This window comes from Arachis ipaensis, chromosome B7, assembly GCF_059453495.1.
Source record: "Arachis ipaensis isolate K30076 ecotype BB chromosome B7, ASM5945349v1, whole genome shotgun sequence".
Classification (NCBI taxonomy): domain Eukaryota; kingdom Viridiplantae; phylum Streptophyta; class Magnoliopsida; order Fabales; family Fabaceae; genus Arachis; species Arachis ipaensis.
The window spans coordinates 22750070-22765647 of record NC_142442.1 but is presented as its reverse complement, the minus strand read 5'-3'; the positions used below and the strand labels follow the sequence as shown (position 1 = coordinate 22765647).

Sequence of the window (15578 nt, the reverse complement as noted above, 5' to 3'; positions counted from 1 at the left end):
GGAGGAATTTCCATTATAGTTAACAGTATTACATACACCAATTCCACAGGATTGACACAATCCTTTCACACTCAAGGTCTAACCTAACTCGACATTGGCTATGCTAATACCTAACTATTCACTCTTAGTGCTAACCCAACTAAGAAAGGGATACCTCACAGGTACAAGATACAAGACATGAACATACCTAAAGAAATCTGAAAATAACTCTAGGCTTTTCTCTCAAGTGTTTCACTCAGCCTTTTTCCACTTTTGGCTTTTACTTGAGCTCTCTCAATATGCCTTTTCCCTCAAGAAATTACAGAAATATAAACATTGAAAAGTAAATTACAATCTGTAAAACATGAAGGAGATTGACTTCATCAACAGCCTCTTTGCTATGTGATAAACCAGCTTTGCAAGCCTCAGATTTAGTTCTTCAGTATTGGCTGAATGCCTCTTTGAAAGAAAGCATTATCCAAGTAGAGGAACTTCTTCACAGAACACAACTCACCAAGCTCTGGTTTTCTCTCCTTGGCTTCTGAATGAACAACAAACCTCTTTTATCTCCTTGCATGTTGCTGGGTTCATCTTCCTAGGTCAACTTCTTGAGTTTTGAGCTTCACCAACCCAACCGATCACCTTTTTCTCAGTAATCTTCAAAATAGAAACTTTGCTTCTAACTTCTCTATCTTGACCAAAAGCCATAAAGCAGTAACCACAAGAGTCTTCCAATGGTCAACCGAATCTGAGCCATTGAAAAGCTACTTGGTCCCTAAGACTTACTTGTGAGCGTAGATATACAGCAGATTAGGGCAGAAAACAACTTTCCCTTGTATGTCATTTTTGGACTTGCAGAGAGTTGGGAAGAAGTGAAGAAGATCTGATGCATGAGAAAGGAAATGAGTTACCTTTAACCTTTACCTAAGCTTGATTTGGTTTGAAATGGATGATTAGACTTCTGCCTTTCAAGCTTGGTCTTTCTCTTTCTTTCTTCTCTCATGACTAGCTTAGGAACTAAGCTCTCTTTCTTACTTTTTCTGAGTTCTGTGATTTGACTGAGACAGAGAAGGAGAACGTTGATTTGGTGAAAACAAGTGAGAGGGACTTGAAATCAATTCGGGATTGGATCGGGTTCTGTTCAAGTTCAGCCCGTTGGTGCCTTGCCTTTGCTTCTTTGAAGAATTGAGCTTGAGATGAATGACTTAGGCTTGTTTTATTTTCATTTACTATTCAGCCCACCAGGAGATATCTTTTGTTTAATGTTGGGCTGCTACAACTCTTAATTTTGGCCTGCATCACTTATCCAAAACAATCAAAACTAATTTGGTGATTAGCCCACTAATCAAATGTTTGTCATCATCAATTATATTAATTAATTTTTTAACTCAACAATCTCCCCCTTGATGACAAACATGATTTAAGCAATGATCAAAAGAAAATGAATTTGAGTAAGGTTTAGAAACTCCCTTTGATTTTTGTCATTTGCTTTTATGTTGCTCCCCCTTTCCTTTTCAAGATTAGCTCCCCCTGGATTTATGCTCTTCTCTTCTTTCCTGTTTACATATGCTTATTTGGAACCAAACAGATACTATATACTAACCAAAGATGCAGCAAACAGTGATGATTTTAATAGCCAAAACAGAGCATTAACACATCAGGGTCAGGGTCAATACAGCAACATATCATAAAGCAAATTTCCAACAGTTCACAACATTTGCAAATCAAGATTATTAAAATCTGCAGCAGTCAAAATACAAAAAAAAAATAGTAATCAAAATCTATCAAAATCCAAGCATTCATTCCAGCTATTGCACCTATTACTCCCCCTTTTGTCATCAAGGGTGGATAATAAGCAAGATCAACAAAAACATAAACTTAAACCTGCAAGAAGGTGTTAGAACACAGTTCAAAATATCTAATAAATTAAAAGTAATTGCAGTAGTTGTTAAGGTATTATAGTCATCCAGAAATAAGAAACATAAGTCCCAAAGCAGCAAAATGAACAAAATTCATGAGACAAAAACAGCAGTTAGCAGCAGCTTTATGTAGCAATCCTAGGCATCTGAACCATTTCCCTCTGAATCAACTTCTTCATCAGCATCAGTGGTAGGGTCTTCATCCTTTTGAAGGTTACCAATGAAAGTCATGAATACAGCCACTCTATCTCTTGACTTACGGAGGAAATTCTCATGCTTGCTTGCTAGCTTCCTTTGCTCTTTGCTCATAGCAATCAAGTGATTAGATTGGGAGACAAACTCCTGAACAACATCCTTGACAACATTCAGCAGAGCAGATTTCTTTCCAGTAGATATGGAAGTACACTCGGTGGAAGGAGTAGGAGATTTCTCAGGGACAAATTCATCATCTTCATCATCTAAGACCACCCTTTCAGATCTAGTGGGTCCTTTTTGCTGTTTCACTGAACCACCCCCTTTTAGATATGAATGTCTATTTTCATAATCCTCATTTGACAGGTCAATGCCAAAATGCTCAAATATGCAAGTTAGAAACATGCCATACGGAAGTGCTTTATCTTTCTCACTTCTAACAAAATTAAACATGTATCTAGCCATCAAATAGGCAAAAGAAATTTCTGTTTTCGTGATTAGGGCATACAAAATAAGTGTGTCTGTGTAAGAAACCCTTTGATATGAACCACTTTGAGGAAGTAAAATGTGGTCGACAATTCGGTGCAATTGAGCACGTTCATATCCTAGGGCTTTGTTAGTGGGTGTGATGCCATCAATTAAGGAAACATGTTCACAAATGTGAGCCAAAGCATCATGGTAAGAGATACCAACTCCTTCATCCCACTTTACAGATGTACAAGTAGGGGTGGCAAACGGGCCTAAACCCGCCGGGCTGGCCCGCGTAACCCGCCAAAAAAGGCGGGCCGGGCTGGAAAATTGGGACCGCCAAATAGCAAAAGCCCGCTTAACCCGCACCGCTTAAACCGCTGGTTTTGGCGGGCTTTGGCGGGGCGGGGCGGGCTTCCCCGCCGGGCTTAGTCTTTTTTTAGCAAGGGGTATTTTTATAATTTTTTTTACCAAAACCCAACTTCCCCAACCCAATTTACAAGAGAATGAAGATGAAAATTGGGTGTTTTAGATTATGTTTGTTTTGTTTTAGAGACAATATTGTTAATTATGTTTTGGATTATGTTTATTTTGCTTTGGAAACAATATTTATAATTACAAAGACTTTAATGTTTGTGAATACAAAAATTATAATTTGTTTATACTTTTAGAAATTATAATAGTTAAAAGTAAAAAACAAAAGAGATTTTTTTATATCTTTATATATATTATTTAATAGTTAAAAGTAAAAAAAAAAAAAAAAAAGAGGATATTTGGCGGGCTTAGCCCGCCGGCCCGCCAGCCCGCCGTTAGGCGGGGCGGGCTAGGATTCTGGGACCGCCTCACTAGGCGGGGCGGGGCGGGCCAGCCCGCCAAATGGCGGGCTTCTGGCGGGGCGGGGCGGGGCGGGGCGGGCTTCCCCGCTTGCCACCCCTATGTACAAGCACACGGCCCAACATCAGTGTACTTCAAAGAATCACTGATTGTTTCATTATTTAAAATAATGTCTCTGCCCTTAACATAAGAATGCACACTTCCTTCATGGTAAGTCATATTTGCATAAAACTCTTTGACCAGCAGAGGATACACAGGTTTTTTTATTTTAAAAAGGTGATTCCAGTCTAAAGATTCCAGACTTTCAACAAAAGGAAAACCTTTCTTTTTCAAAGCAGGTAAATCAGCAAGAAAAGAGGGACACAGAGTACGGTATTGAATAACTCCTTCAAAAAAATCGTGATTCATGGCATATTTGAATCGATGGGGGTTATAGTTGGAGTGAGATGTCATGAAGTGAGATTTGTGAGCAAAAGGATCAATGTCTGGTTCTCTAACTGATTTGAGAGGGAGATGAGGGTTACCTCTTTGTGAACGCAATGGAACAGACCTTGGCTTAGGTTTTGTTGTCTCAGGAACAGGTTCTTCAGTAGTAGGGTGCTTGCCCTTGGATGAGCTAGGTTTCGAGGAGCTTGGTTTGGAAGGCGTTGCCTTTGGTGGTGGTGTTGACTTGGCAGAGGCAGGATACCTAGGAGTGTTCTTGGTCCGTGCCATGGGGACAGTTCTTGGAGAAGAGGTAGGAGGAGAAGGTAAGGGTGTGAATGTTCGGTCGTGAGAGCGAGTTGAAGGCTTTGTGGGAGGCTTGTAGATTTTTTTACGAGGAGGCTTTTTAGCAATGGCTTTCTTCCTCATTTGGTAAGATTCAGGCTTTTGAGGGAAAAGAAGCAGTAAAGAGAGTGGAGGTAACCGAGGAGTTGAAGAGAAGTTAATGGAGGGAAGAGAGGGAGTATTGGTAACCGTACCCAAAAGAAGTTTTTCATAAACCATGCAACTGCTTCATCTTTTGACATGAATTGAAAAGACATGACCTCATAAAAGAAATATTTGATTTGATTTAAAAATTAATTTTAAATTTCAAAACCCTTTTTGAATAAAATTTAAATCAAACTGAAAATCCTTTTGGACCAGAAAACTTTTAATAAAAACCCTTTTTAAAAAAAATAAACACACAAGCCAACAAAAATATCAACCAAACAAAAATGTAACATTCATATTTGAGCCCAGAGATGGTTGGATTTAAGGAAACGCATTGGACCACCCATGATCTGAATTTCTGAGGTTGGCCCAGATCAATCTTTACTTGTGACAAGCTCAGAGCACGCTGATTGAAGGGAACGGCCTTCATATGCCCAGAATTGTCTCATACCTGTTTATGAGACAAAATGCTCCAGCAAGCACATCAGCAATTTTTAAACAAAGAATCATAACTCAAAATTCCTAGACTAGTCCTAAGCATGCAGAATCTGTCCTCAGGCAGTGGCTTAGTGAAAATGTCTACCAATTGCTCTTCCGATTTAACAAATTGAATGCTAATATCCCCCTTTTGAACATGTTCTCTTATTGTATGAAATTTTACTTCAATGTGTTTAGTCCTAGAGTAAAAAACTGGATTTTTTGAAATATTAATGGCACTCAAATTATCACACAACAGGGGAATATTTTCAGCATTTAACTTGTAATCAGCAAGCTGTGTTTTTAACCACATAAGTTGAGAACAACATGAGGAAGCAGCTATATACTCAGCCTCTACAGTGGATAAAGCCACTGTTAGCTGTTTCTTACTTGACCAAACATTCAAAGACTTTCCAAGGAAGCAACATAGGCCTGAAGTGCTCCTTCTATCAACTCTATCACCGGCAAAATCTGTATCACAATAACTAACTGCAGAAAAATAATCAATCTTAGGATACCAAAGACCAAAGTTGGATGTGCCATGAACATATCTAATGATCCTCTTAACTGCAGAAAGATGCGACTCTTTAGGTTTGGATTGAAACCTTGAACACAATCCAACACTTTGCACAATATCGGGTCTAGAGGAAGTTAAGTACATAAGAGAACCAATCATTCCTCTATAACTAGTCTCATCTACATCTTTCTAAGTTTCTCCCTTATCTAATTTTGAATTAGGGTGCATGGGAGTTCCCAAGGGTTTGTGATGAGCGGATAATTTATATGCTTTTTGGCATTGTTTTTAAGTAGCTTTTAGTATGTTTTGGTGGATTTTTTTATTATTTTTTTATTAGTTTTTAAATAAAAATCACATTTCTGGACTTTACTATGCGTTTGTGTGTTTTTCTATGATTTCAGGTATATTCTGGCTGAAATTGAGGGACCTGAGCAAAAATCTGATTCAGAGGCTAAAAAAGGACTGCAGATGCTGTTGGATTCTAACCTCCCTGCACTCGAAATGAATTTTCTGGAGCTACAAAAACCCAATTGGCGCGTTCTCAATTGAGTTGGAAAGTAGACATCCAGGGCTTTCTAGAAATATATAATAGTCCATACTTTGCCTGAGTTTTGATGATGCAAACTGGCGTTCAAACGCCAACTTCCTGCCCTATTCTGAAGTTAAACGCCAGAAACAGGTCACAAACCAGTGTTAAACGCCACAAACAGGCTGCAACCTGGCGTTTAACTCCAAGAGAAGTCTCTACACATGAAAGCTTCAATGCTCATCCCAAGCACACACCAAGTGGGCCCGGAAGTGGATTTTTGCATCAATTACTCATTTTCTGTAACCCTAGTTACTAGTTTAGTATAAAAACTACTTTTAGAGATTTATTTTGTATCCAGTTTTCATATTTTGAAGCTGAGACCATTGTACACGTTTGGAGGCTGGCCTCACGGCCATGCCTAGAATTTTCACTTATGTATTTTCAACGGTGGAGTTTCTACACCCCATAGATTAAGGTGTGGAGCTCTGCTGTTTCTCATGAATTAATGCGAAGTACTATTGTTTTTCTATTCAATTCAAGCTTATTCTTATTCCAAGATATTCACTCGCACTTCAACCTGATGAATGTGATGATCTATGACACTCATCATCATTCTCACTTATGAACGCGTGCCTGACAACCACTTCCGTTCTACTTGCAATAGCTTGAGCGTGTATCTCTTAGCCTCTATTCTGAAAGATCGGAGTCTTCGTGGTATAAGCTAGAATCAATTGGAAGCATTCTTGAGATCCGGAAAGTCTAAACCTTGTCTGTGGTATTCCGAGTAGGATCTAGGATGGTATGACTGTGACGAGTTTCAAACTTGCGAGTGTTGGGCGTAGTGACAAACGCAAAAGGATCAATAGATCCTATTCCAACATGAGTGAGAACCGACAGACGATTAGCCGTGCGGTGACAGCACACTTGGACCATTTTCACTGAGAGGACGGACGGTAGCCATTGACAACGGTGATCCCCCAACATACAGCTTGCCATGGAAAGGAGTATGACTGATTGGATGAAAGCAATAGGAAAGCAGAGGTTCAGAAGGAACAAAGCATCTCCACACGCTTATCTGAAATTTCCACCAATGAATTACATAAGTATTTCTATCTTATTTTCCATTTTAATTATATTTTAATTATCAACATCCCATAACCATTTGAATCTGCCTGACTGAGATTTACAAGGATGACCATAGCTTGCTTCAAGCCGACAATCTCCGTGGGATCGACCCTTACTCACGTAAGGTTTATTACTTGGACGACCCAGTGTACTTGCTGGTTAGTTGCATGGAATTGTAAAAAGGAATTGAGATTATAATTGTGCGTACCAAGTTGTTGGCGCCATTGAAGATCACAATTTTGTGCACCAAGTTTTTGGCGCTGTTGCCGGGGATTGTTCGAGTTTGGACAACTGACGGTTCATCTTGTTGCTCAGATTAGGTAATTTTATTTTAATTTTAAGCTTTTTGTTTTTATTATTTTTATTTTCGAAAAAAAATATTTTCAAAATGAAAATAAATAATTCTATGACTTCAAAATTTTTTAGAATGAATTCTAGAGTTTCATGATGATCTCTTGAAGTCTGGCTGGCTGTGAAGCCATGTCTAACCTTTTGGACTAAGGTTTCAACTTATCATCACAAGAGCTTGTTGATTTCTATCAATCTTGCTGTTGAATGTAATGATCTGCTGAAACTTGGCTAGCCATTGGTCATGTCTAGTCTTTTGGACCAAAACTTTCATGTAAAGCTTGGCTGGCTATTAAGTCATGTCTAAAATTTTGGATTGAAGCTTTAGACTAACATTGCATGATTCCTGGAATTCTTATTAAAAATTTTGAAATCCTTATTTTACTTTTTCAAAATAATTTTTGAAAAATTACAAAAAAAATTAATAAAATTATAAAAACCAAAAATATTTTGTGTTTCCTGTTTGAGTCTCGTGTCAAATTTTAAGTTTGGTGTTAATTGCATCTTTTTAATTTTTCTTAACATTTTTGAAAACTCATGCATGATGTTCCTCATGATCTTCAAGTTGTTCTTGATGATCTTCTTTGTTTGATCTTTGCATTTTTATGTTTTGTGTCTTTTCTTGTTTTTCATATGCATTTTTGAATTATTAGTGTCTAAAGTTTAAAAAATTTTAAGTTTGGTGTCTTGCATGTTTTTCTTTTCTTAAAAATTTTCAAAAATAAGTCTTGATGTTCATCTTAATCTTCAAAGTGTTCTTGGTGTTCATCTTGACATTCAAAGTGTTCTTGCATGCATTAGTTGTTTTGATTCATAATTTCTTGTGTTTTGCATCAATTTTATGTTTTTCTCTCTCCTCATTAAAAACTCAAAAATCAAAAGTATATCTTTCCTTGCTTTACTCATCAATTTCAATTTCAAAATTCTATCTTTTTCAAATCTTTTTCAAAAATAAAATCTTTTTCATTTTTTCCTTCATATTTTTGAAAACTTTATGATTGATTTTTGACGATTAGATTTCTGCTAATTTAGAATTTTATAAAAATATATTGCGTTGGTAGTATAGCTTCTAAACCAACAGAAAATCCTTTCGTACAAAAGTTTGGTTGTCACAAGTAACAAAACCCAATAAAATTTATAACCGAAGTATTTAAACCTCGGGTTGTCTCTCAAGGAGTTGCAGGGTAGTATGATTTATTATTGGTTATGGGAAAATTGTATATTTTTGGGTTTTTTAATGTATAAGATAAAAAGCAAGAATAGTAAATGGCAAGAAAGTAAACTGTAGGAATTAATTTAAATAAATAATAAAACTCTTGGTAAGATATGAGAAATTGAAGTCCTATCCTAGTTATCCTTATCAAGTGTGAAGAGAATTGGATTCTGCTCCCACTTAAATTAACTCTTGCTAAACAAAGGAAAGTCAAGTGGAAAAATTAATTTGATCCTCAGGTCCTAGTCAATTCCTATGAAAATACTAGAGTTATTGGAGTACAAATTAATCAGTAAAGAATTCCAATTTCAATCAACAGCTGAGTTTGATAACTCAAGTGTTGCCAATTACTTGACCAAAGCCAAAAAGGGAAAATATCTTAAATTAAATTAAAAGCATTCATAAATAAAATAAAATAATCATTAATTTGAAATACCTTAAATAATATTAAATAAAATATTCGAATCTTTATATGAAAAGGTTCATAAGCTAAATTTGGAACATTAACAAGTAAAAGCATTGGAATAAATAAAAATAGAAGAGAAACATTAATTAAGGGAAAATATTGAACCTGGTATTGAAGCAATAAAAATAAAAGAAATCCTAATCCTAAAACCTAAGAGAGAGGAGAGAACCCCTCTCTCTTAAAACTACATCTAAAACCTAAAATTTATGTATTATGAAGTTGTTCTATGTATGTCTTTGATTCCTCCATTCTCTGGCTTATATTCTGTGTTTCTGGCTTGGATCTGGGCCGAAAAAGGGTCCAGAAATCGCTGGGGGCATTTTCTGCAGATTTTTGTACGTGGCGTCTGTCACGCGTTCGCGTCAATTGCGTTCTGCTCAAGGCACGCGTCTACGTCATCCACGCGTTCTCGTCACTGCCATTTCGCGCTAGGCACGCGTTCACATCGTCCATGCGTTCGCGTCGCTGCCTTTCCTTTAAAACTCTATTTTTCTGTTTTCCTTTTATTTTTGTATGTTTCCTTTTTGTCCCTTAAGCCATTCCTACCCTATAAGAACTGAAAGTACTGAACACACAAATCACGACATCGAATGATAGTAAAGGGTAATTAAAATTAATATTTTTAAAGCATAGGAAACATGTTTTTCACATATATCATAAAATAAGGAAGGAATAGTAAAATCATGCAATTTACATGAATAAGTGGGTGAAGAATTGATAGAAACACTCAATTTGAGCACAAATTATATCATAAAATATGGGTTTATCAACCTCCCCACACTTAAACAATAGCATGTCCTCATGCTAAATCCAAGAGAAAGGGTAAAGTTAGAATGGTGGAATCTCATGCAATGCAATTTATTCTAAATGCAAACTACCTATATGAATCATGCAATTTTAATTATCATCCACTTATATATATAGAGCTTACATGTGGTTAATTTGTTTCATATTTTCAAGGAATCATATATGTGTAGCCAAACATAATTCATGTTAAAGCACTGTCACAATTGAGTTGGGTTAAAATATTTCATAAGCTTGCATGACAATTAAACAATTAAGCAGAGATATATGGCGATGAGCTATTGAACCCTCACTGGATTTTGTGTTTACTCTCTAGTCACTCAGTGTTTGGGGTTAATCACTCTATTCTTTTCTATTCTTTCTTTCTAAGACTTTGTTCTTCATCTAACCAATCAACAAATATACAATGTGTACATACAAACATCATGAGGTCTTTTAAAGGTTGTAATGGGGCCAAGGTAAAGGTAGGGGTATATATATAAGGCTAAGTGAGCTATAAGTTGAATCCTTAATTAGGCTAAGGTCTCACCTAACATATACATAAAAATTCCAAACTATCCTGGTCTTCCCAATTTTTCCACTTTTGTGTTACATACTCATGTGCCAAAATTATTTTTTCTTTTACTTCCATGTGCATTGATCTCTCTACTAAACTTATTATTGGGGTAATTTTGTCCCCTTATTGATCTATTCATATTATAAAAAGGATATAAATTTTTTTTTTGAAACATAAGCATATATCAATGCACATGGTGTTTGGGTTTAAATTGATTTTACATGAGCATGCTCCCAAAATCCTAATTATTTTATTACCTTAATTCTTTCCTATCAACCCATGTTTCTACATTTTCCCACACTTAGTGTGTATCACAATTTCTATCTTAAGCTAACCAAGGATTCAACTTGGGGTTCATATTTTGTTTTTCTGCTTAAGGCTAGTAATGTGGTTATAGAACAGAAGGGGATTTAAAAGGCTCAAGGGGGCTAACAGGAGTGATGTAAAAGGTAGGCTAATTTGGGATAAGTGAGCAATTTAAATAATGGCCTCAATCATATATTGGTATGTATCTACATTCTATATTGGACATATAGATTAAAACAAAGTAAAGATTATCAGAATAAAAAAGAAGGACAAACACACAAGAATGAAATAATTATGGTTAAATAATGTAACCATACAAATAGGCTCAAAAACTCACAGGTTGTGTGTTCTCTGGCTCAAAAACCATATATCAGTTATGTATGTCATGCAAGTGGAAATCAAGGGTTCCCATTATTCTCAATGTGAATATTAGGGTGGCTCTTAAAATCTTAGTGTTCTTCCTTAAAAAATATTGTGTAAATTAACCAATCATTTATTGCTATATATATACAGTGTGTGGATTGTTGTGATTCTGTTATATTAAAGTTTCTAGTTTACTCTTTTTATTTTCAATTAATCCAAGTTATCGTATGCTAAAAGGGTAAACTAAACTAATTAATCTATATGTTCTATATCACAACTTAATAACTAAAATTGCAACTAGACTAAACTAAATATCTAAGGTAAATATATAAACTAAAGTGCAAAATATAGAAATAAAGAAAAAATACAGCAAAAGAGAAATGTGCAAGTACTGAAAGATAAAAATAAAAATAAAAATACAAAAAAATAAGCAAACTAGGATAAAGAGAGTCTGAAAAGTGGTTCACCAAATAAAGTACGCCAGAGATGGCGACCTCCCCACACTTAAATAATAGCATCATTGATGAGCGGATAATTTATACGCTTTTTGGCATTGTTTTTAGTATATTTTAATTAGTTTTTATTATATTTTTATTAGTTTTTAAATAAAAACCACTCTTCTGGACTTTACTATGAGTTTGTGTATTTTTCTGTGATTTCAGGTATTTTCTGGCTGAAATTGAGGGACCTGAGCAAAAATCTGATTCAGAGGCTGAAAAAGGACTGCAGATGTTGTTGGATTCTGACCTCCCTGCACTCAAAGTGGATTTTCTGGAGCTACAGAAGCCCAATTGGTGCGCTCTCAATTACGTTGGAAAGTAGACATCCTGGGCTTTCCATAAATATATAATAGTCCATACTTTTCCCGAGATTTGATGGCCCAAACAGGCGTTCCAAGTCAGCTCAAGAATTCTGGCGTTTAACTCCAAAACTGGCACAAAAGTTGGAGTTAAACGCCCAAACTGGCATAAAAGCTGGCGTTTAACTCCAAGAAAAGTCTCTACACGAAAATGCTTCAATGCTCAGCCCAAGCACACACCAAGTGGGTCCGGAAGAAGATTTATGCATTAATTACCTATTTCTGTAACCCTAGGCTACTAGTTTTCTATAAATAGGACCCTTTGCTATTGTATTTTCATCTTTTACTCAGACTTTGATAGACCTTTTCACGTTTGGGGCTGGCCTCACGGCCATGCGTAGACCTTGTTCTTATGTATTCTCAACGGTGGAGTTTCTACACACCATAGATTAAGGTGTGGAGCTCTGCTGTTCTTCATGAATTAATACAAAGTACTATTGTTTTTTTATTCAACTCAAGTCTATTTCTTCTCCAAGATATTCATTTGTTCTTCAACTTGATGAATGTGATGATCCGTGACACTCATCATCATTCTCATCTATGAACATGTGCCTGACAACCACCTCTGTTCTACTAGCAATGGCTTGAATGCGTATCTCTTGGGTTTCTAATCTAAGATTGGAACCTTCGTGGTATAGGCTAGAATTATTGGCGGCCATTCCTGAGATCCGGAAAGTCTAAACCTTGTCTGTGGTATTCCGAGTAGGATCAGGGAAGGGATGACTGTGACGAGCTTCAAACTCGCGATTGTGGGGCGTGTGACAGACGCAAAAGGATCAATGGATCTTATTCCGACATGATCGAGAACCGACAGCTGATTAGCCGATGTTGTGACAGAGCATCAGGACCATTTTCACCGAGAGGACGGGATGTAGCCATTGACAACGGTGATGCCCAACATAAAGCTTGCCATAGAAAGGAGTATGAATGATTGGAAGAAGGCAATAGGAAAGCAGAGGTTCAAGGGGAACAAAGCATCTTCATACGCTTATCTGAAATCCACCAATGAATTACATAAGTATCTCTATCTTTATTTTATGTTTATTTTCATCACCTTAAACTCCATAACCATTTGAATTCGCCTGACTGAGATTTACAAGATGACCATAGCTTGCTTCAAGTCGACAATCTCCGTGGGATCGACCCTTACTCACGTAAGGTTTATTACTTGGACGACCCAGTGCACTTGCTGGTTAGTTGTGCGGAATTGTGACAAAGTGTGATTCACGTTTGAGAGCACCAAGTTTTTGGCGCCGTTGCCGGGGATTGTTCGAGTTTGGACAACTGACGGTTCATCTTGTTGCTTAGATTAGGTATTTTTTTTTTCAGAATTTTTAAGAATGAATTCTAGAGTTTCAAGGTGATGTTCCCATCATCACAAAAGCTGATTGATTCTCATCAATTTAGCTATTGAATGTAATGTCCTGCTGAAGCTTGGCCAAACATGTCTAATCTTTTTAGACTGAAGCTTTAGACTAACATTGCATGATTCCTGAAATTTTTATTAAAAGTTTTGATTCTCTTTATTTTCTTTTCTATATAATTTTCGAAAAAAATACAAAAAAATTTTAAAATCATAAAACCAAAAATATTTTATGTTTCTTGTTTGAGTCTATTGTCTAATTTTAAGTTTGGTGTCAATTGCATGCTTTTATTCTTGTATTTTTCGAATACATGCATTATGTTCTTCATTAATCTTCAAGTTGTTCTTGATGATTTCATTGCTTTGATCTTCAAATTCTCTTGTTTTGTATGTTTTGTTGTTTCTTACATGCATTTTTACATTGTTATAGTCCTTAGCATACAAATTTTTAAGTTTGGTGTCCTGCATGCATTGTTTATTTGATCTTAGTTGCATTTTTATTGTTTCTCATCATCAAAAATTCAAAAATTATTTTTAAAACTATGTCTTTTGAAGTCAATAATACAGAGAATTGAAGATTCAGAACATTCAGCAGAGGAATCAAACAGAAAAAGCTGGGCGTTCAAAACACCCAGTGAAGAAGGAAAACTGGCGTTTAAACGCCAGTCAGGGTACCTGGCTGGGCGTTTAACGCCCAAAAAGGTAGAGATTTGGGTGTTAAACGCCAGAATGGGCACCATTCTGGGTGTTTAACGCCAGGATGACACTAGAGGGAAGATTTTGTTTTTAATTCACATTTTTTTCAAGGTTTCATATTTTTTTAAAATAAAATCTTTTTCAAATCATATCTTTTCAATCATATCTCTTTCAAAATCAATTTCTTTCCATTTTATATTTATTTTTTACTATTTTCAAAAATCCTTGCTTCAATTCAAGATTTACTTCAAAAATTTTCAAGTTGTTACTTGCCTATTAAGAAAGGATCAAATTTTAAATTTTAGAATCATATCTTCTAATTTCTTGTTAGTCAAGTAATCAACTTTAGTTTTAAAACTTTCTCTTTTTAATTTTATTTTCAATTATGTCTTTTCAAACATATCTTTTCAATCACATCTTTTTCAAAATTAATTTTTTCACTCATATCTTTTTCTAATTTCAAAATTTTTTCAAAAATCACTTTATTTCTTTCCCAATCTTAGTTTTCGAAAATCTCAATCAAATTTTCAAATTTCTTTTTAAAATCTTTTAATTAATTTTCAAAAATTCTTCCCCTCTTCTCACATCCTTCTATTTAAGGGACTAAGACTCCTCCTCAAGGTACAATTCGAACTCCCTCCTTCTTTATATGTTCGAATTCTCCTCCATCTACCTCCTCCTTCTATTCTTCTTTTCCTCTGACACCTCAAGGAGTCTCTATACTGTGACATAGAGGATTCCCTATTTTCTTGTTCTCTTCTCTTTCATATGAGCAGGAACAAAGATAAAGGCATTCTTGTTCAAGCTGATCCTGAACTTGAAAGGACCTTGAAGAGAAAGCTAAGAAAAGCTAAAGAACAATTCTCTTTAGAGGGCCTAACAGAGCTCTTCAAAGAAAAATAAACCATGGCAGCCGAAAACAACAATGCCAACAATGCAAGGAAGGTGCTTGGTGACTTCACTGCACCTACTCCCGACTTCTATGGGAGAAGCATCTCAATTCCTGCCATTGGAGCAAACAACTTTGAGCTTAAGCCTCAATTAGTTTCTCTAATGCAATAGAATTGCAAGTTTCATGGACTTCCATTGGAAGATCCTCATCAGTTCTTAGCTGAATTCTTGCAAATCTGTGACACTGTCAAGACCAATGGGGTTGACCCTGAAGTCTACAAACTTATGCTCTTTCCTTTTGTTGTAAGAGACAGAGCTAGAACATGGTTGGATTCACAACCTAAGGAAAGCCTGAACTCTTGGGAAAAGCTAGTCAATGCCTTCTTGGCAAAGTTCTTTCCACCTCAAAAATTGAGTAAGCTTAGAGTGGAAGTCCAAATCTTTAGACAGAAGGATGGTGAGTCCCTCTATGAAGCTTGGGAGAGATACAAGCAATTGATCAGAAGGTGCCCTTCTGACATGCTTTCAGAATGGAGCATCATAGGAATCTTCTATGATGGTCTATCTGAACTATCCAAGATGTCATTGGATAGCTCTGCTGGAGGATCTCTTCATCTGAAGAAGACGCCTGCAGAAGCTCAAGAACTCATTGAAATGGTTGCAAATAACCAATTCATGTACACCTCTGAAAGGAATCCTGTGAATAATGGGACAACTCAGAAGAAGGGAGTTCTTGAGATTGATACTCTGAATGCCAT

General features: G+C 36.0%; 1 non-coding gene across 1 annotated transcript; it reads right to left on the bottom strand.

Annotated features, from left to right (window-relative positions):
* Positions 1 to 15237: 15237 nt before the first annotated feature.
* LOC148550578 (small nucleolar RNA R71) lies at positions 15238 to 15345 on the bottom strand. Its single transcript, XR_015892659.1, has one exon. It is a non-coding gene; the product is annotated as a small nucleolar RNA R71 (small nucleolar RNA).
* Positions 15346 to 15578: the final 233 nt, after the last annotated feature.